This window comes from Lynx rufus, unplaced genomic scaffold (genome assembly GCF_022079265.1).
Source record: "Lynx rufus isolate CCGP_SWC_20201006 ecotype Redwood Valley unplaced genomic scaffold, mLynRuf1.p SCAF_1, whole genome shotgun sequence".
Classification (NCBI taxonomy): Eukaryota; Metazoa; Chordata; class Mammalia; order Carnivora; family Felidae; genus Lynx; species Lynx rufus.
Window position 1 is genome coordinate 25,792,991 of NW_025814823.1, and position 18,104 is coordinate 25,811,094.

At 44.1% G+C, this 18,104-nt stretch overlaps 1 protein-coding gene and 1 long non-coding RNA gene across 4 annotated transcripts in view; both read right to left on the reverse strand.

Moving 5' to 3' along the window:
• LOC124512490 (uncharacterized) overlaps window positions 1-9,171 on the reverse strand; it is a 31,736-nt gene extending 22,565 nt beyond the window's left edge. Inside the window, exons 1-3 of the long non-coding RNA XR_006962116.1 lie at window positions 9,065-9,171; window positions 8,481-8,536; window positions 6,000-6,202 (exon numbers count right to left, since the gene is read on the reverse strand). This is a non-coding gene — a long non-coding RNA (uncharacterized LOC124512490). The remainder of the gene's footprint in view (window positions 1-5,999; window positions 6,203-8,480; window positions 8,537-9,064) is intronic.
• The window catches only part of GPALPP1 (GPALPP motifs containing 1), a 32,977-nt gene continuing 24,038 nt past the window's right edge, over window positions 9,166-18,104 (reverse strand). Inside the window, exon 9 of one of the 3 annotated variants that reach the window (XM_047080009.1) lies at window positions 9,166-9,187. The gene's annotated coding sequence lies outside the window, so the exon portion shown is untranslated. Of the gene's footprint in view, window positions 9,188-13,582; window positions 13,608-16,336; window positions 17,369-18,104 lie in introns of those variants that run through there. The other 2 variants (XM_047079999.1, XM_047079988.1) reach the window with 2 other exon arrangements.

Below are 18,104 nucleotides of genomic sequence, written 5' to 3' on the forward strand. Positions count from 1 at the left end.
CATTGTAGCCACAGAGCTAGAAAGGCAGAGGTTAGGGGCGCAGAGAGACAACCGATGAGATTGGAGAGAGGAAGGGTCATGAAGGGCCTCCCTTGTTAGGCATAAGGAATTCGTTTTCATTACGTTGTCATTGAGGATCCTTGAGGAACTTTGAGCAATGGATTGATATTAGAAAGACCTTGCTGATATCATTATACTTGAGGCATAAGGTAGGGAGGTGACTTTAATATAGCGGCGAAAGGGGCGCCTGGGTGGCGCAGTCGGTTAAGCGTCCGACTTCAGCCAGGTCACGATCTCGCGGTCCGCGAGTTCGAGCCCCGCGTCAGGCTCTGGGCTGATGGCTCAGAGCCTGGAGCCTGTTTCCGATTCTGTGTCTCCCTCTCTCTCTGCCCCTCGCCTGTTCATGCTCTGTCTCTCTCTGTCCCAAAAATAAATAAACGTTGAAAAAAAAAATTTTTAATATAGCGGCGAAGGATGAGGACCCGGCCCAAGGCAATGGTGGAGGGGATGAGATGAGGAACAGAAAGAAGAGATATTTAAGATATACATGTAAGAGGTTCTGGTGAGATGGGTGAGAGGCGAGGACTGGAGGACGACTTCCGGTTTGGGGATGGCCTCCTGGGTGGATGGCAGTGGGCCGTCGACCATGAGAAGCCTGAGGATCCTCTAGGTCACAATGATCCACCTTCATTTTCATTAACTGCTCTGAGATTCAGAAAAAGTTATGGCTACATATACAGACATGACATGGACAGTCCCCAGAGAGAGGTGACAGAGGTTAAAGACCTCCAGATGTAAGGAATATAACAAGGGATGAACAGGATCAGCACCTTAACAAGATGCTTTATTCTAGAAGTTTGAGGGGCCACTGGGAGAGCAGTTTCAGTAGAGCGTTGAGTCAGGAAGCCTAGACGAGGTAGAAACTTTCCAGGAGCTTGGCTGTATAAGGAGAGGATGACAAGCAGAGAGAGATACATTTTCTTTTTTTGTTAATAAGATAAGAGAGCCTTGGACTGACCCACCCACTGAGAGGCAAGCGCCAGATGAGAGGAAGGATTGGGGGTCAGGAAAAGGGGAATAATCAGGGGAGCAAGGAACTTGAGGCGGGGCGGGTGGACGATTAGAGGAAGGCTGATCCTTTCCTCAGAAACATTGAGGAAGGCTGTCGGGACAGGTGCTGAGGAAGATGTGGGTAGTGTGGCGAGTGCAGGGGTTGAACAGGAGACATCTGAGGTCTGTGCCCATGGACTCTATTCCCAGTGAGCCAGGGCCTGACACAGTCACTGGAGAGAGGGCAGCTACCACATAATGGTGGAGAGGGCAGACTCTGGAGGCACGGCTGGAGTTCACGTTCTCTTCCTGCCGTTCACTAGCTTATGACCCTGAGAAGCAAACGCCCAAACACCATGTGCCTCAGTTTCCTCATCTGCCTAACAGATAGGACAAGAATCCGCAATGGATTGCTGTGAGAATCAAATGAGTTACAATATGCGAAGGGCTTAGAACAGGTGTACAACAGGCGGCGTGTAACAGCTGTTGTTACTGCTGTCATTGTCACCATCGCTATCTGCTGAGCCAAAAGGTCTTTGGTGCACGGTTGGAGGTTGTAAAGATGTGGACCGGCTATTGAGTAAAATAGGGACCGAAGAACGTGAAAGTTTAAAAGTTTGCTGGGTGATACTGGGGGATGCAGCTAAGACCAGGAGATAAAACTGTTAGCCTGTGTGACCTTGTCCCCAAACAACCTAAAGGGACAGGCTTTGTTTTCTGTTCCTAGAGAGGACACTTGAGGTTCAGAGAATTCCAGTGACTTGCCTAGGGTCACACACCGGTAAGCTGGCAGGAACAAGTGATTTGACTCCAGCTCTGTCTTTTAACCACAATGGGGTACAAAACACACCACAAAGCAGCTCACAAACCAAACTGTCACCAGGCTCTAGAAGCTGTGGTTGCCAGGCAGCGATGGGGTTATCCGTGGTGCAGGGCAAGAACAAAAGACATAGGACAGACAGAAGGATCTGGCTTTGTGAAGCATTTCTGTGACAATGGCTAGTGGAAGTTTCCTCCAAGTGACAAAAGGCTAGTTCACATCTCACTGGAAACACAATGCTTGTTTGTTTGTTTGTTTATTTATTTATGGGGGAGGGCAAGTGGGGAAGGGGCAGAGAGAGGGGGGACAGAGGATCGGTCGGAAGTGGGGTCCGTGCTGACAGCAGACAGCCCAACGCAGGGCTCAAACTCACGAACTGTGAGGTCATGACCTGAGCCGAGGTCAGACACTTAACCGACTGGGCCACCCAGGCGCCCAATGTTCATTTATTTTTGAGAGAGAGAAAGCGAGCAAGGGACAGAGAGGATAGGAAGTGCGCTCAGCGCTGAAAGCAGAGAGCCTGATGCGGGGCTCAAACCCACGAACCTTGAGATCATGACCTGAGCTGAACTCTGGTGCTTAACTGACTGAGCCACCCAGCCTTCCCACAAAGCCAAATTCTGATGCATTGTGGTAAAGAAGGCTTTTGATAAATAGACCCTTTATTCAAGGACTTGGCTCAGCATTAAAGCTGATGGAACAGACAGAGTATATTATCTGGGACACATATATGGTGGGATCTAGCAGAGTGCCCAGCACACCATGGTGATTAGCATGTGTTTGCTGAATGAATGTCTGATTAAGTGATGGCTCTGGAGGTGTGGTAAGAGGGCGGAGAAGACATTTGGAGGATCCTTTAGAAATTAGTCTAACAGAGGCTTTTTCTCGAACATTTTAAAGTATTGGCACTACCTAGAAATTGCTTAAAATTTCTGTAAAATTCTCACCTAAACAATTGAAATCACTCGACCATATTAACTATCCTTCTAACAGCCAAGCCCCACCAGCTTCTAGCCGGTAATGGCCCAGCTGGTTTAAATGGGTCTCTATGGTTACAGGCATGCTCTGGTTTCCATGGTTACATTTCCCAGTCCCTTGCAGGAGTTAGATATATGTGAAATTTCAAAGGATTTTTTTTTTTTTTCCCTCTCCCGCCAGCCTACACAGAAATCTAGGGTCCGAAGGTCTGAGATGAAAGTTTCAGTGACCTCTTGGGAAGGAAAGGGGGAAATGGTAATAATATTTGCGACAGTTGCAATCTATCATTGAATGAGGAAGAAAGGATTCAATGGGGACCTATTGTGGCGGTAGAAAGATATCCCTATATTATGAGCCTGAGCATTTTGCTTAATTAGTGGAGGAGGAGAACTGGGGTAAGGGAACAATACGCTCTTGTCTGGATCTGGCTCCCTGGGGGCAGAGGGGATGTTGGCCAGAGGTGGAGGGGGAATTCTTCCACATTAGAGTCCCTTTAGAGTGACCAATTCATCTCTCTGCCATGACAGCGCTGTAGCCTTCTTGTGTTGATTTCCCCCATGCTCCTCATTTCGAATCATCTCTCTTGGACCATTTTGGCTCAACCAGGCAGGCATCTGTTACAAGGCACCAGTCCAGGTCAAGACACTGTCATTGGAGCTGGCTTTTCTTGACAGAGGGAGCCCAGGTGGAATTCTAGTGCCTCCTTGTGGCATCTCTAACATTTCTAGCTCTACCTTATCCTGTAGGAACTGCTCCCCCCGCCACCCCCCAATGTTTTCCTGTTAGTATCTAGGAAGGAAAAATTGTCTTTCTCCATGGATTCACGTATCCATCCTTCTCTCCTTCCTTCTCACAAAGTTACAGGGTATCCATTACGTTTTGGCTAGGCCCTAGAAATAGTACTAAGAAAGAAGAGGATATTGCCTTCACAGAGTTCACCATGCGGTGTGGGGAAGGGGCAAAACAGGTGAATAGCTCCCGGTAATAAAAAAGCAAATGGGACCATGACAGAGGGAGGGACCCACCAGCTGGGGAAGCCGGGGAAGCTGGAAACTGGAGCGCCTTTTTGAGCTGGATGTTCAAAAAACCAGTCCCTCAAGATGAAGGATGAAATAAAGACAATATTCCATTAAGCAGGGGATTCTGTCTTCAAAATAAACTGGAGTACAAAATGCAGTAACACCCACCTTTATCTGGGCTCATATGCTTGCTACTCTGTGGTCAGAAGCAGGTACAAAGACAGTGCTGGTGGGAAAACCTGAGAAGGTGTCAGTAGTAGAGTCAATCCAGCACAGCACCATTGGCTGAGTTGGTAGGCACCTCTTGGAAGGACCAGGTTGTTCCCTGGGCAGAAGGTGGGGTGTGTGAGTAAGCAGAGATGCACAAAAAGAGGCTGGGAGGGAGGCACAGACATACCCCCACCTGCAGCAGAGGCTTCGTGAGCTAGTCCGAAGACAGGGCACTTGAGTCTGAAGGCTATGGAGTCATTGAAAGACTTTTAAGTAGGGGAGAAACATAATCCAATTTATGAATTACAAAGGTTGTTCTAATGGTGTTGTGTTCATAACTAAGTTCAAGAATGACTCCTGGGGTCTGGATCGGGAGACTTCATTGATGGTGGTGCCTGTTCACAGAAAGAGGGAATCTAGGGGTCCCTGGGTGGCTCAGTCAGTTAAGTGTCCAACTCTTCATTTCCACTCAGGTCATGATCTCACAGTTTGTGAATTCGAGCCCTGCATCAGACTCTATGCTGACAGTGAGGAGCCTGCTTGGGGTTCTCTCTCTCCCTTTCTTCTGCTCTCTCTCTCTCTTTCAAAAAAAAAAAAAAAAAAGAGGGAATCTAGGAGAGGTCAGAGCATGGAAGCTACACCTACTGGCCTCTTGTGTATTCTCCCAGAGATATTCTTTGCTTCTACAAGCATATTTCAATTTAAAGCCAATAGTGAATTCTATTTGGTCATGTAGGGCCTAGGAGCATCACATGGATATGTCCAGCAAGCAGAGGATTTTGAATTAAAGAAAGCAGTCTGCCTGGAGATTTAGCTTTGAGGGTCATGGGTATCTAGACAAAAAGCAAAATCATAGGAGAATAAGCAGAATGGGAAGAGAGGACAACTATGAGGAACAACCGTATTTAAGGGGGAAGTAGACAAAAAGACACCTGTGAAGGCCTGTAGTGGACATATGGGACTGACTGTTGAACATTGGTCCTTCTTCTACAACTGCCCCCCCCCCCATGTTTATTGAAGAAGCTGCCATGTTATTTTGAATTGACATCCTCAAACCAATCCAGCCTAGTGAGCACCTAACACAGATTAGAACAGAAGTGTCTCCTCCATTCCAGCTACAGCTCATTGATCCAGGGGTGGGCTGCTGACCCAAGCCAAGCCTGAGTCCTCCCTAGAAATTATTATTTTTTAGGAGATAAAACATTTTTAAATTTCAGGGGCTCCTGGGTGGCTCAGTCAGTTGAACAACCGACTTCCGCTCAGGTCATAATCTCGCGGTTCGTGAGTTCGAGACTCGCGTCCGGCTCACTGCTGTCAGTGCGGAGCTCACTTGGGATCCCCGTCCCCCTCTCTCTCTGCCCCTCCCCTGCTCATGCTCTCTTTGTGTCAAAAATAAGTAAACATTAAAAAAATTTTTTCTTTTAATTTCAATACCCAGCTCTAGCATTCATATACCCTGGCCTGGGGACAGGGTGGGGAGTACTCAGTTTTCCCTGTCCCCAAGGAGAGGGTAGATAGCTGAGTCACCCTTCACCCCCCCAGTAAAGACCATCAGAAGGCCCAGATCCTGAGCTTTCAATATCAGGATCCAAATATGAGGGCTCACTCTCCCTCGAAGCTCAAACAACCTTCAACCAGGAAGGCAAGCCTTCTGCTCCTTTGTCTCCTGTCCACCCTTAAGACACAAAGACCTTCTGTCTGGCTAAGCAGGCAGGTCTGTTGGTGAACCCCAGGAGAATACAATCATCTTTCCAAATGTAGCAAGCGTACTAGGTCTCTGACGCCCCATCTTGGAGCACACTTGGGGTCAGTTTCTGGAGGTGCTGATGCACGGGGGGCACTGAGGTTTTGCACGGCTCAAAGCCTTTCAAGAGGTGGACCTGGGAAGCTTATATGGAGGAGATGTTACCTGAGATGCTCACCTGCCAGCCGGCAATTTCTGCAGCACGGTCCCGCAGGCCATCTCCCTTCGTGTGACACCTGTGGGTCACGGGAGAGGAGGCGGTTGACGTGGGTCACAGCCGCGGCCTAGAGCATGGCACCAGCCGTGATGAACTGCTCCAGTAGCCAGGGCCTGGAGTGGAGATGGGGGAGAGCCAGTTTGTCCTCCCTGGCAATTTGCGTGCTGAAACGAAAGAAGGAGGCAGTGTTCTTGGTGTGGCTAAAGCTGTGAGATGTCCAATTCAAAACTGTTAATGGCCACGCTCTTCTCCACATGGAGAAGATCAGCCTACGGGGCCTGAGGTTGATGACACAGGCACTCATAGGGGAGCAGACTTAGAAAAGAAAGAGTCCGCAGGGCTGGAGATGCTGATTGCAGGCACCCTCACCCTTCCTGAGCTCTGTGTTTACTTCTGAATGATGGGGAGTTTCTCCCACAAACGCCTCTTAATTTGAATTGGGCTTCTGACCTTTGCTGCATCCTAATACTATAGAGTGACTTAGATGAAGCATAACCAGTAGGAGGCAAAGCTAGGGAATAGGGTCACAGAAGTAAAAGGATATGGGTTTCTGGGTGGTTCAGTCGGTTATGCGTCTATGGCTCAGGTCATGATCTCGGTTTGTGGGTTTGAGCCCCTCATCTGGCTCTGTGCTGACAGCTCAGAGCCTGGAGCCTGCTTCGGGTTCTGTGTCTTCCTCTCTCTCTGCTCCTTCCCTGCTCATGCTCTGTCATGCTCTCAAAAATAAATAAACATTAAAAAAAAAATAAAAAAAATTAAAAAAAATTTTAATGTTCATTTATTTATTTAGAGAGCAAGCAGAGGAGGGGCAGAGAGTGAGGGAGAGAGAGAATCTCAAGCACTGACGGTGCAGAGCCCTATTTGGGGATCAATCTCAGGAACCATGAGATCATGACCTGAGCGGAAATCAAGAGTCAGACGCTTAACCGACTGTGTCCCTCTGTTGTATGTAATTTTTATGAATATTCACAAGTTGTCAAAAAGGCCACACCACCTTACATCCTTCTAGCAATGTGGAGAACACATTTCCTACCACTCTTGCCAACAGGGTATTTTAATATTTTTTACTTTTGCGAATCTATTAATTGAAAAGCGACTTCTTACCGTAGTTTTAATTTGCATTTCTTTTTTATGAGCAAGGTTGAGTTTCTCTTCATATATTTAAGCTTAAACTATTTTATTTCTATGAATTGTGTTCATATTTGTTGCCCATTTATCTGTTGGCTTGTTGATTTTTTGTTGTTGTTGAATTACTTTTTTTTGAGAGAGAGGGTGCAAGTGAGCAAAGGGCAGAGAGAGAGATGGAGAGAGAGAGAATCCCATGAGGGGCAGAGAGGGAGAGAGAGAAGTGGGGCTCGAACTCACGAACCATGAGATCATGACCGAGCTGAAGTCCAATGCTTAACTGACTGAGCCACCCAGGTGCCCCATTGTTGAGTTTCTTATCGACTTCTGTCCGTTATTCAAATGCTAAGGAAATTATGCTTTTGCCTATGATGTGAGTTGCAAATATTCATATGTCTTTTGACTGCTTTCTATACAGAATTTTTTTTTAATATTGTTCCATTTATCAATGCTTTATTTTAAGGCTTCTGGGTGTTAACTTATTTTTTGGCAATCCAATTCTGAGATTATAAAAGTAAATTCTCTCACATTTTCTTCCAGTACTTTTATGGTTTCATTTTTTTGACATTATAAAATATGTGATCTGTCTGGAATTTGTTTTGATCTACAGTGAGAGACAGAGATCTAACCCAATTCTCCCCCTACATGTCTACCCAGGAGTCTCAACATCACTTACTGAGTAATCTATTTTCCTTCTCACTGACTTGAAATGCCTTCTTTGTATTTGTGTCTGTTTCAGAACTTTCTATGACAGATGAGCTTTAACCCCATTCCCAACCCATTGTCCAACCAAGAAAGCTTCATTGTTACCGTTTTATTTTTAAAAATGGGAGAGCCTTGAGAATGTTTGTCTGTGGAGGGGAAAAGCAGGTGGCAAACGAAAGTACAGAGGAGGCACCAACGGGGCCATGAAGGGCAAAGAGGTTAGGACCATTATGACAGATCCAAACAGCTCATTGGTATGCCCACCTCCGACAGGGGAGTGTGTGCTCTGGATTCTCAAAGGGTTTTTGCATAGTGTGAGGTCTCCTCCCTTTTAGCTTCCTGTAGCCCTCCCTCCCAGTTTGTCAGCCTCTTCTTGGCCACCCCATCGGGAATCTGTGTCTGTTGACCAAGTGTTCTCTCATGGACCTTCCTTGCACTTCTCGGAGGCTCAGAGCGCAGCCTGGACCAATGTTACTGCCCATATCGCTTTCTGCTCCTCTCTGTTTAGGTACCTCTCACTTGCCCCTCGGTGTTCGTTCCAAACCTCCCAGGCTCTGGCCCCTTCCTCCCAGCCAACGGCCTGTCTCATCTGGGTAGATGGCAGGTGCTCACCCGGAGTCCACGGTAGGGATTCAAGAGGCTGGTTCACAGAAGTTCTGTGTCAAAATCTGTGAGAAGTGAAATATCCACAGTGTTCAGCAGATTCCCAATACCCCAAAAGGTCAGAAAACTTCTCCCTCAGCAAATCGAGTATGCTAGGTATAATCTCCTTGAGCTTTTTAACTTTTACCTAAAAACTTAGATATATATATATATCCATAACCACCCTCATTTCCTTTTCTCTGCTTTGGAGGACATGGGATTCCTCTTCCTGTTTCTTCAAAGCCAGTCCCATACATCACCCTTTCACTCCAGCCTTTCTGCCGGATTATTTTCTCTGAGTTACTCTTCCTTCCCCTCCCCTCCACGCCTCCTGCCTTTCACACTGGCCTCTCTCGCTCCTAGGCGCACACAGGACAGCAGCAACACCACACTCCGGCACCCTGGTGCCCCCTCCCTTGCTCTCAGCAGGTCGGGGGCCTCTCCTCTGTGGTCTCGCAGTATCCCGTGCATTTCTGACCTGTGCCCCCCGCCCTGCACTATTACAGCTGTGCTGTCTCTCCTGTGAGACTGTGAAATCGAGGACCACATCTTACTTATCTTTATATCTCTAGACCAATGTCTCACACACCATGGGAAGCTCGATCAATATTTGTAGTCAGGAGTTAATCGATTCAGTTCTTCTCTAGACCCTGTTCTCTCCTGTCTTTTCTTGAGGCCTAGAAATTAGAACAAGAAACCGTTTTCTGGGTAGGCACACGGCGGGTTTGTCCAAATGTAGCACCTCTTTTTTTTTTTTCTTGTATCTCTTTTCTCTCTTACGTCATGCAGTACTCCACGAGCTTTAAAAAAAAAAAAATGTGTTCTTTTGGCTACAGCTACACAGTGCGTCGGTCTAAACGACTCCTGAACGCTCTTCTGCTTTATAACGGGGAATTTAAAGCTCATACTCTAATAAAGTATAATTTGTATTATTAACACCTAAATTGATGTGATTACTGCCCCCATCGAAGTGCAACTGCTCGGGAGGCAGTACAAATACAGCTCATTGAGAAATCGTTACCTACGTAAGAAAAAGAAAACCCAGGCCAGAAGTCCGAAATCAAGGTGTCAGCAGGGCCACACTTCCTCTGTAGTCTCCAGGAGAGAATTGTTCCTCGCCTCTTACAACTTCTGGTGGCTTGTAAAGTTCCTTTGGCTTGTGGAGAGTATCACTTCCCCTAAGAAGGATACCTGTCGTTGGATGGAACCCACCCTAAATCCAGGATGATCTCATCTTGAGATCCCGAGTTTAATTACATCTGCAAAGACCCTTATTCCAAACCAGTCACATTCTGATGCTCCGGGTAGATGTGACTTTTGGGGGCTGCTATGCAGCCACTAGCCCTGGCACTTCTCCAGACCCAGACCTCCAGTGCTCAGGAGAGGAATGTGAGACTCTCCCATCTCCCTTCTTGACTCCACCTCGTTTTATGATTTGGGGGTTTGTGGCCCCAACTTTGGTTAACCCCTCTCACAAGCTGCCCCAGACACTGAACACCTTCTATCCAAGATACATGATTAATTAGCAATGTCAGGCAAGCTTCCTTGTTATTGATTGGGTTGAAGCTGGCAATTCCTCACATTTTTTCATTTCTTTTTTCTCGTCTTGTTTGTAAATAGAAAAGGCTAAATGAATCATTTTGAATTGTATTGTGTATTGAATTGTTATTATTCAGAGGATTCGATGGAAGCCAGTAAGTAGGAGACACGCAGAGTGGTCTTACTGGGCGGAACCTTACCTGTCTCAGGCATCTCTAAAGCACTTCAGTGCATGGATGCGCACTCCCCACGCTTCCCCCAACACAGACTCATAACCCTGAGACCTGGACTAGACGATAACTGATGAAAAGGAGATTCACAATGGCCAGACACTAATACTGATAACCTAGGGAGAACTGACAGGTAGGTGGTGATATCCCATTATGGCAGACCACTGGTTTTCTCATTAGAAAATTGGTGGGGATGAAAACAGATGAGGGCTAAAGCAAGCATCAGATGTTTCTGCCTTTGTAGCGTGTGCTACCTTGTTTCCAGCTACAGCACTTCCATTCTTTTTTAGGGAACTGCCCTCCCAACTTTGAAGTCTGTGTGGTTGGGGAGGGTTTAGCTCCACAAGAGGGGGTGCGAACCAGCCTGGGTCATCGGGGATTGTGTCTCCTGACCATATGATCGATTCAGGGATGAGCAAATGACCATAGCTTGTCCTTACAGCCAGTTGGCATCAGTCCTTGGGCTTTGGCTGGATTTAATAAGTTTTCTTCTCATTGGGTTGCCAAGATGGTAGGATGTCACGTTAGAGGTGCCGCTATCCACATCTGTCATCGACTAGGAAGCCCACCTAATGAAGTCCACACAAAGGAAAGCTGGCTGAGGGACAGGGACAGAATCCTGATGGCATAGTTTAGGCATTCAGATCCAGTTGTCTCTAAAGCCAGGGCTACCCTCTGGACTTTGTATTACACGAAGGGATAAATTATCCTTTTTTGCTTAAGCCAGTTTGAATTAGGCTTCTCTCACTTGTTGCCAAGAGTCCTGGTAAATATAGGACTATTCTGAGATCGTAAGAAGTAAGCAGATCTGTCGCCAAAAGTTGTGTGAGTGGGCTTATTATCCAGGGGTCTACAGTGATAACCATCATTTATTGCTGGATTTTGTGCTGTTTCTATGTATCATCTTCTGTAATCCTCGTAACACCCTGTGAGGTATTATTGGTTTCATCTTAAGACCAATTACTGCTGAGACAGCTTAAGAAACTTTCTCGAGTCTATACAGCCAGTGGCAGGGCCAGGATTGGATTCCAGGCTGCTGTTTCCAATGTTTATGCTCTTAATTAGCATAACTTGTTAGTGAGGGCATTTGTGCCCAGTGATAAAAGGAGCACATTTGTTTTTGTCTCAGCACATGGATGGTACGAAGAGAAAACTTTATAACTAAATACCTTATCTTATGGCCTGTTTGTCCAACCTGACCTCATCCTAAAGAAACCAAATGAAAGGGCTGGACAGGAAAAAAGGTGCTTATCAGAGAGACTTGGAAATGAGTTGTGAAGTTCTTTTTAATATTTTAGCATAAGTTCTTGAAAATTTTGTCTTAAAAAAATTTTTTTTTAATGTTTATTTACTTTTGAGAGGAAGACATAGAATGCGAGGAGGGGGGCAGAGAGAGAGAGAGGGAGACACAGAATCTGAAGCAGGCTCCAGACTCTGAACTGTCAGCACAGAGCCTCAAACTCATGAGCGGTGAGATCATGACCTGGGCTGAAGTTGGATGCCCAACCAACTGAGCTACCCAGGCTCCCCACCATGCCTTTTAAGTTTATTTATTCATCTTTTGAGAGAGAGAAGGAAAGAGAGAGAGCCAGGGTGAGCATGAGCAGGGGAGGGGTAGAGAGGGAGGGAGAGAAATCCCAAGCAGGCTCCTCGCTGTCAGCGCAGAGCCCAACGTGGGGCTTGAACTTGAACTCTCCAATGACCGTGAGATCATGCCCTGAGCCAAAACCAAGAGTCTGAGGCTTAACCGACTAAGCCACCCACGCGGCCCCCCGACCTCAGGTGATTTTGATGGTGGCTCAAGGATTACAAATTAAGAAATAGATGGATTTACTGTATTCTTGTCCCTAAACGAAAATGTTCTTCCATGTCCTGGAACTCTAAAGATTAATTACTCAATTGGTATCTGTTGCATTCCTCTGGTGCTATTGAGCTCTTTAAAAGAATGTACATAATCCTTAATAATTAGGCCTAGGAGAAGGAAATGAATAATAATTTATAACACATTTTGACAAAAGAGAAAAACACAGATCTGCTTAAAATAATTACAGTTTCGGTGACAGGTGTGGGCACAAGTTCAATGCACTGATTTTCTGCTGATGACCATTATTAATGGAGTACATACAGTCTTCAGAACAAGGGCCTAAAGGGTGAACTCAGGCATGTTTGGGAAATTCTAGAAGGCCAGGTGGGCAGATTTTTGGTATTAGAATCCATCTAGGTAACTCCTCTCTGGTGTTTATGACTTGGCTAAAGTATATTCTCCTCTGGGAGGCTTCCTTCGATCTACTAAAACTGGGTTAGATGCCCTTATGTGGGATTCCTAGCACCGGTAGCAAGGGCCAACCCTAAGCCCCCATAGTTCTTACATACCACCCACACTGGTGCGGTTCTTCAAACACCTCAGAATTAACACTTCAAGGCCTTTGCCTGTGCGGTCAGTCACTTTTCACACTGTTAGCACCTTTTCCTTTCTTTCTTTTTTTTAAAGTTTACTTATCTTGAGAGAGTGTGAGTGGGGGAGGGGCAGAGAGAGAGGAGAAGAGAGAGAATCCTAAGCAGGTGCCATGCTCTCAGTGCGGAGCCTGACTCGGGGCTCGATCTCATGAACTGTGAGATCAGGACTTGAGTCGGTCACTGAACCAACTGAGCCAGCTGGGTGCCCCAAACCTTTGTCATTTTTTGGGTTTCAGCTTCAGTGATATCTCAGAGAGACTTTCCTTATTGCTTTCCCTAAAGAGGCATATGTAATACAAAATTAGGACTTGAAAAAAGGGGGGATAATGCCCCACTCCAAATTATAAAAGAATACATGCTTTTGCAAAGCATTTGGAAAGGAGAGAAAGAAAAAACAATCTGCTAATAAAACACTCCTGAAAACACCACCAACTGTTATAGAACCTTACAACATGCAGAACAATGGAATCTTAGTTATAACCCAGGATGACCCCTCTTGTGCCACGGTGCTCTTAAAAGCATTTCCAATTTGTCTTAAATGTCTAAGGAATATTACTATTTGTAGTTATGTTGGGATAAGGAAAACCTGGTAAGTGAGCCATCTTCCTAAAATGTTCTGGTTGGCCACAGTAGATTTTTGTGAAATAGCCTCTTTACTAATATTGCCTGCTCCAGATGAATTAATAATATTTAAGCAAAACAAAAATTGGGGCACCTGGGTGGCTCCGTCAGTTGAGCAACCAACTTCAACTCAGGTCATGATCTTGTGTTCGTGAGTTCGAGCCCCACATCGGGGCTCCCTGCTGTCAATGTGGAGCCTGCTTCGGATCCTTTGTCTTCCTCTCTCTGCCTTCCCCTGCGCGTGCTCTCTCTCAAAAATAAAAGAAACATTAAAACAAAACAGAACAAAAATAGAAGACCACAACTCCTGAGATATAGATGAAACTTTATTTGTACATAAAAAATTATACATCAGGAATTCTTTTCTAAAAAGTCTTTTATTGTAAAGCTCAAAATGAAAAGATTCAAAGAGGCAGTGGATAGCTCTTTGATTTTGTACATAATACAGTCACAGTTAAACAATTTTTTAAGCCACAAAAACATACACCTATCCTATAATAGGAAATACATGACCTCTAACTGCATACTTAAATCTCATGATGCCATTCAAGGCCAAAGTAAAATTACTATCATGATAGAGGAGATTTGGCATTGATGTTAGCACAGGCACTATCTCTGACCACTTCTCTCTAGGTTAATTCTTCTTCTCAGATACATTAACAGCAAATTGTTTTCTAACAATACTTAGTACCATGGAAGAAGTGAAAGAGACATGACAAGGACTCTTGTAAATAGTTAGAAAACTATCTCCCAAGATCACACATTTCTGAGTAATAATATTAACATTATCCACCCTATGTAAGAAATATAAAGCGTCATAATGTTTGGGGACCAAATAATTTATAGAATAAGTATTAATCTATTCTGGAGCATGTAAGCCTCAGTACCAGGTAAATCTCAACCTCACTTCTAAAACAAGTCGTTAATTCATAGAACCATTAAAATTTCAAGAGATAAATTAAATGTCAAATGGTTGCTACATCCAAACACGATTAAAAACTCTTAGTAAGACCATGGCTTTTTTTTTTTTTTTTTTTTGTGGTTACTAGTGGAAGCAACTAAATCTATCTGAGATGACAATTTATACAGGCAGACAAAAATCATATAATTTCAGATACACTGAACTTAGATATCACCTTCAACAATAAAGAAAGCTGGAGTATCTGCTTCACCTTTTGAACTTAGTATTGCTTTTTTCTTCTTCATCTTTTTTAAAGTTTATTTATTTATTTTCAGAGAGCTTGTGAGAGAAGAGAGAGGAGAGAGCGAGAGAGAGCGAGCGTGTGTACATGTGCGTGAAAGCAGGGGACAGGCAGAGAGAGGGAGAGAGAGGATCCCAAACAGGCTCTGTGCTGTCAGCGCAGAGCCCAACTCAGGGCTCAATCTCATGAACCCGTGAGATCATGACCTGAGCCAAAGTCAAGAGTCAGACGTTTAACCAACTGAGCCACCCAAGCGCCCCTCTTCATTTTTAAGTTTCAAAAGACGTCATGGTTCTATAAAACTTGACCAAGAAATGTAGGTAATTAAAAAGTTCTTACTAGAAGATGTCAACAATGCCAATTTCCCTCCAGATGGATGGAGACTTGATTTAATTAGGCTTTTTACCATTTTGGAAGGGGGAGGGGCTGACATGAGCACCTTTGTATCCTGTGTAAATAGCAACTCTGTTCTTTTATTATCAGTGTTGTTATATTGGGCTTAATCTCTCACAGGGACAAAAAACCCTCTGGTCTGGCCTTATATTTTATTTTATTTTATTTTTTTAATTTTTTTTTCAACGTTTATTTATTTTTGGGACAGAGAGAGTCAGAGCATGAACGGGGGAGGGGCAGAGAGAGAGGGAGACACAGAATCGGAAACAGGCTCCAGGCTCTGAGCCATCAGCCCAGAGCCCGACGCGGGGCTCGAACCCACGGACCGCGAGATCGTGACCTGGCTGAAGCCGGACGCTTAACTGACTGCGCCACCCAGGCGCCCCTGGCCTTATATTTTATTAAAATTGTCCTCAGGTGGCATGAAAGAGCATTACATCTAAAGCGGCAGTAAGCTGGCAACTTATGGAAGGCATTATGCAGAAAGAAAAGGTTTTTCTTACTTTTGCTAAGGACAAAGACACTTCAAGGGTGAGAGAAAAAAAATAGTAAATATGTGATACAGAAACATCCTATCCCTTTAAGATGAATAAAGCAAGGAAAAATAAGTAACCAATGGTGACATTTTTACTTTAAAAAATACCAAGTTTCCCTAAGACATAATGTTAGAAATTTATTTAAGGATGAGGAACTGGAAAACATTTCTTCATTTCACCAAGGAAAAAAATATAACCAAATTAAATGAGAGCAATGGATGCTTTTACACAAAGTTTTGTGTTCAGAAGGCATTACCCACTAAAAATGACATGTTTAGTTCAATTTTGCTTAGACAAGAAGCTTTTTCAATCTCCTTAGGAGAATAATTCATTTTTTTTTTAAAGTTTATTTATCTTTGAGAGAGAGCGAGAGCACGCGTGTGTGACCAGGGAAGGAGCAGAGAGAGAGGGAGAGAGAGAATCCCAAGCAGGCTCTGCACCGTCAGCACAGAGCCCAAATGTGGGGCTCAATCTCATGAACTGCGAGATCATGACCTGAGCCAAAGCCCAACGCTTAACTGATTGAGCCACGCAGGCACCCTTAATTCATCTATTTAATAGCAACACTCCTCGAGTAGGCTATAATATCTTACACTGGTATTATAAGAGAGTAAAGAAGACTGATTTGTGCCATAATCTGAACAGTTCGCTCAATTTTCATAACGCCTAAAAAAACCCTAGGAATCAGAATTTTTTCCATTAAAACCCCACACTTCCCACCTAGTCTCTGGTTTGTGTTCTTTTTCCCCACAGAAAACAAAACTCCTCATACTTCATCAAAACTAGGACACAGAACTAGTGAACAATCAGAATTACTCTGTAAGAAAACATAATTTAGAGGACTTGGATTTAGGCTTTAACTATTTAGAATGCTCTATTTGACACTTTAAGAAACAGTACCTAAAGCATTACAAACTAATATACTTTCATTAGAGTGGTTATGATTAGAGTTTCCATTTATATTTTTGTATTCAGGGCTAATTTTGATTTTTAAAAAAAAATATTCATGATTGATATAAAAGATCAGTCCCCAATAAATTAGCTAAAATCTGTTAAATACAAATGGGTTAAGTTAGATCATCTCAAAGCAAAGTTCAAAGACTTAGAAAGCTTTGATTGAGACCATAGAGACCAAGTCCTAGGCTTCACACTGTTAATGGTTAATGGCACATTTTGTCCCTCAGATTGCCTCCCCTAGAAATACTTATTAAAGTTGGAAAAATCGAAATAGTTTTTCCTTAGCACATGAGACAATGCAGAGGTCCCTCTTTCTGACTTAAAAACCAACCAACCAACCAACCAACCAACCAACCAACGAAAAAACAAAAACCCAAACAACAGACAAAAAGCCCCGTTTGCCCAAACAAGCAAAATGTTAACAGGACAAAACCTCCAAACCCTCTATTTGTAAATGTGCATTCACTGGCTGAAGTTTAGAGGGAAAACCCAAATAACTTCCAATTCATGGATTTACTGCAAGGACCCGACACACTTACTCCAGGGCATGTTAATAGTATCTCACGAGGAAGCCTAAGTTCTTGTGGAGATTTAGTGGATAGTCCTGACCAGACCTTAGAGGGTACTTAAGAGACGTCACACAAATTAGGAGATGGGGGGAAATCCTCAAAATAATTACTTGAAGAAAAGCCCACACTTCATCAGAAGCCAAAAGCACATGAAATTCTATTCCACGTAAGAAATACTGACTTTAGGTTTCCACGTGACTTTAAAGGACAAGGTAAAGGACAGCACAAGGTAAGTTTGTATGGTTTTTAAGACTAAAATAATCTCCAATCTTAAACTCAAAACAAAGGAATGAAGGTGGACAGACAGATAATAGAGTATTCTTCAACTTTTCTTCATTGCACAGGGAAATCCCCCTGCAGTAAGAATAAGAAAGTTCAGTAAGTTGGAAAATATTTCTAACTTTAACTATATTTTCCTTTATTATTTTTAAGATTTTATTATTATTTTTTAAAGTTTATTTATTTTGAGAGAGAGAGAGAGAGCAGGGGAGGGGCAGACAGAGGGAAAGAGAGAACCCCAAGCAGGCTCTGCGTGACCAGTGCAGAGCCCAACACGGGGCTTAAACCCACAAACTTTGAGATCATGACCTGAGCCCAAATCAAGAGTAAGAGGCTTAACTGCCTGAGTCACCCAGGCACACCAAGATTTTATTTTTAGGTAACCTCTACACCCAGTGTAGAGCTCAAACTCACAACCCTGAGATCAAGAGTCGCATACTCCACTGACTGAGCCAGCCGGGCACTCCTGTATTTTCCTTTAAAGCCACAATTCAATATTGATGTAGGTTTCATACAATTAAAAATGATAAAGGTTTTAAGAAGCAACCTCAGCTTTTACATAATTCCTTAATCACCATTATGAGCCCTTGTCAGATTGGGCTATGGATGAAGGATGTAATCATTTTGAACCTTAACTCATAGAGAAGCTTTCAAAGCACTAAACACGTTCTATGATCGTATTTAACACAGAGACTGCAAACACATTTCCTTTGTCCATTCTTTAAAAAAGCATGCATATTGGGGTGCCTGGGTGGCTAAGCAGGTTAAGCATCTGACTCTTGATTTTGGCTCAGGTAGTGATCTCGTGGTT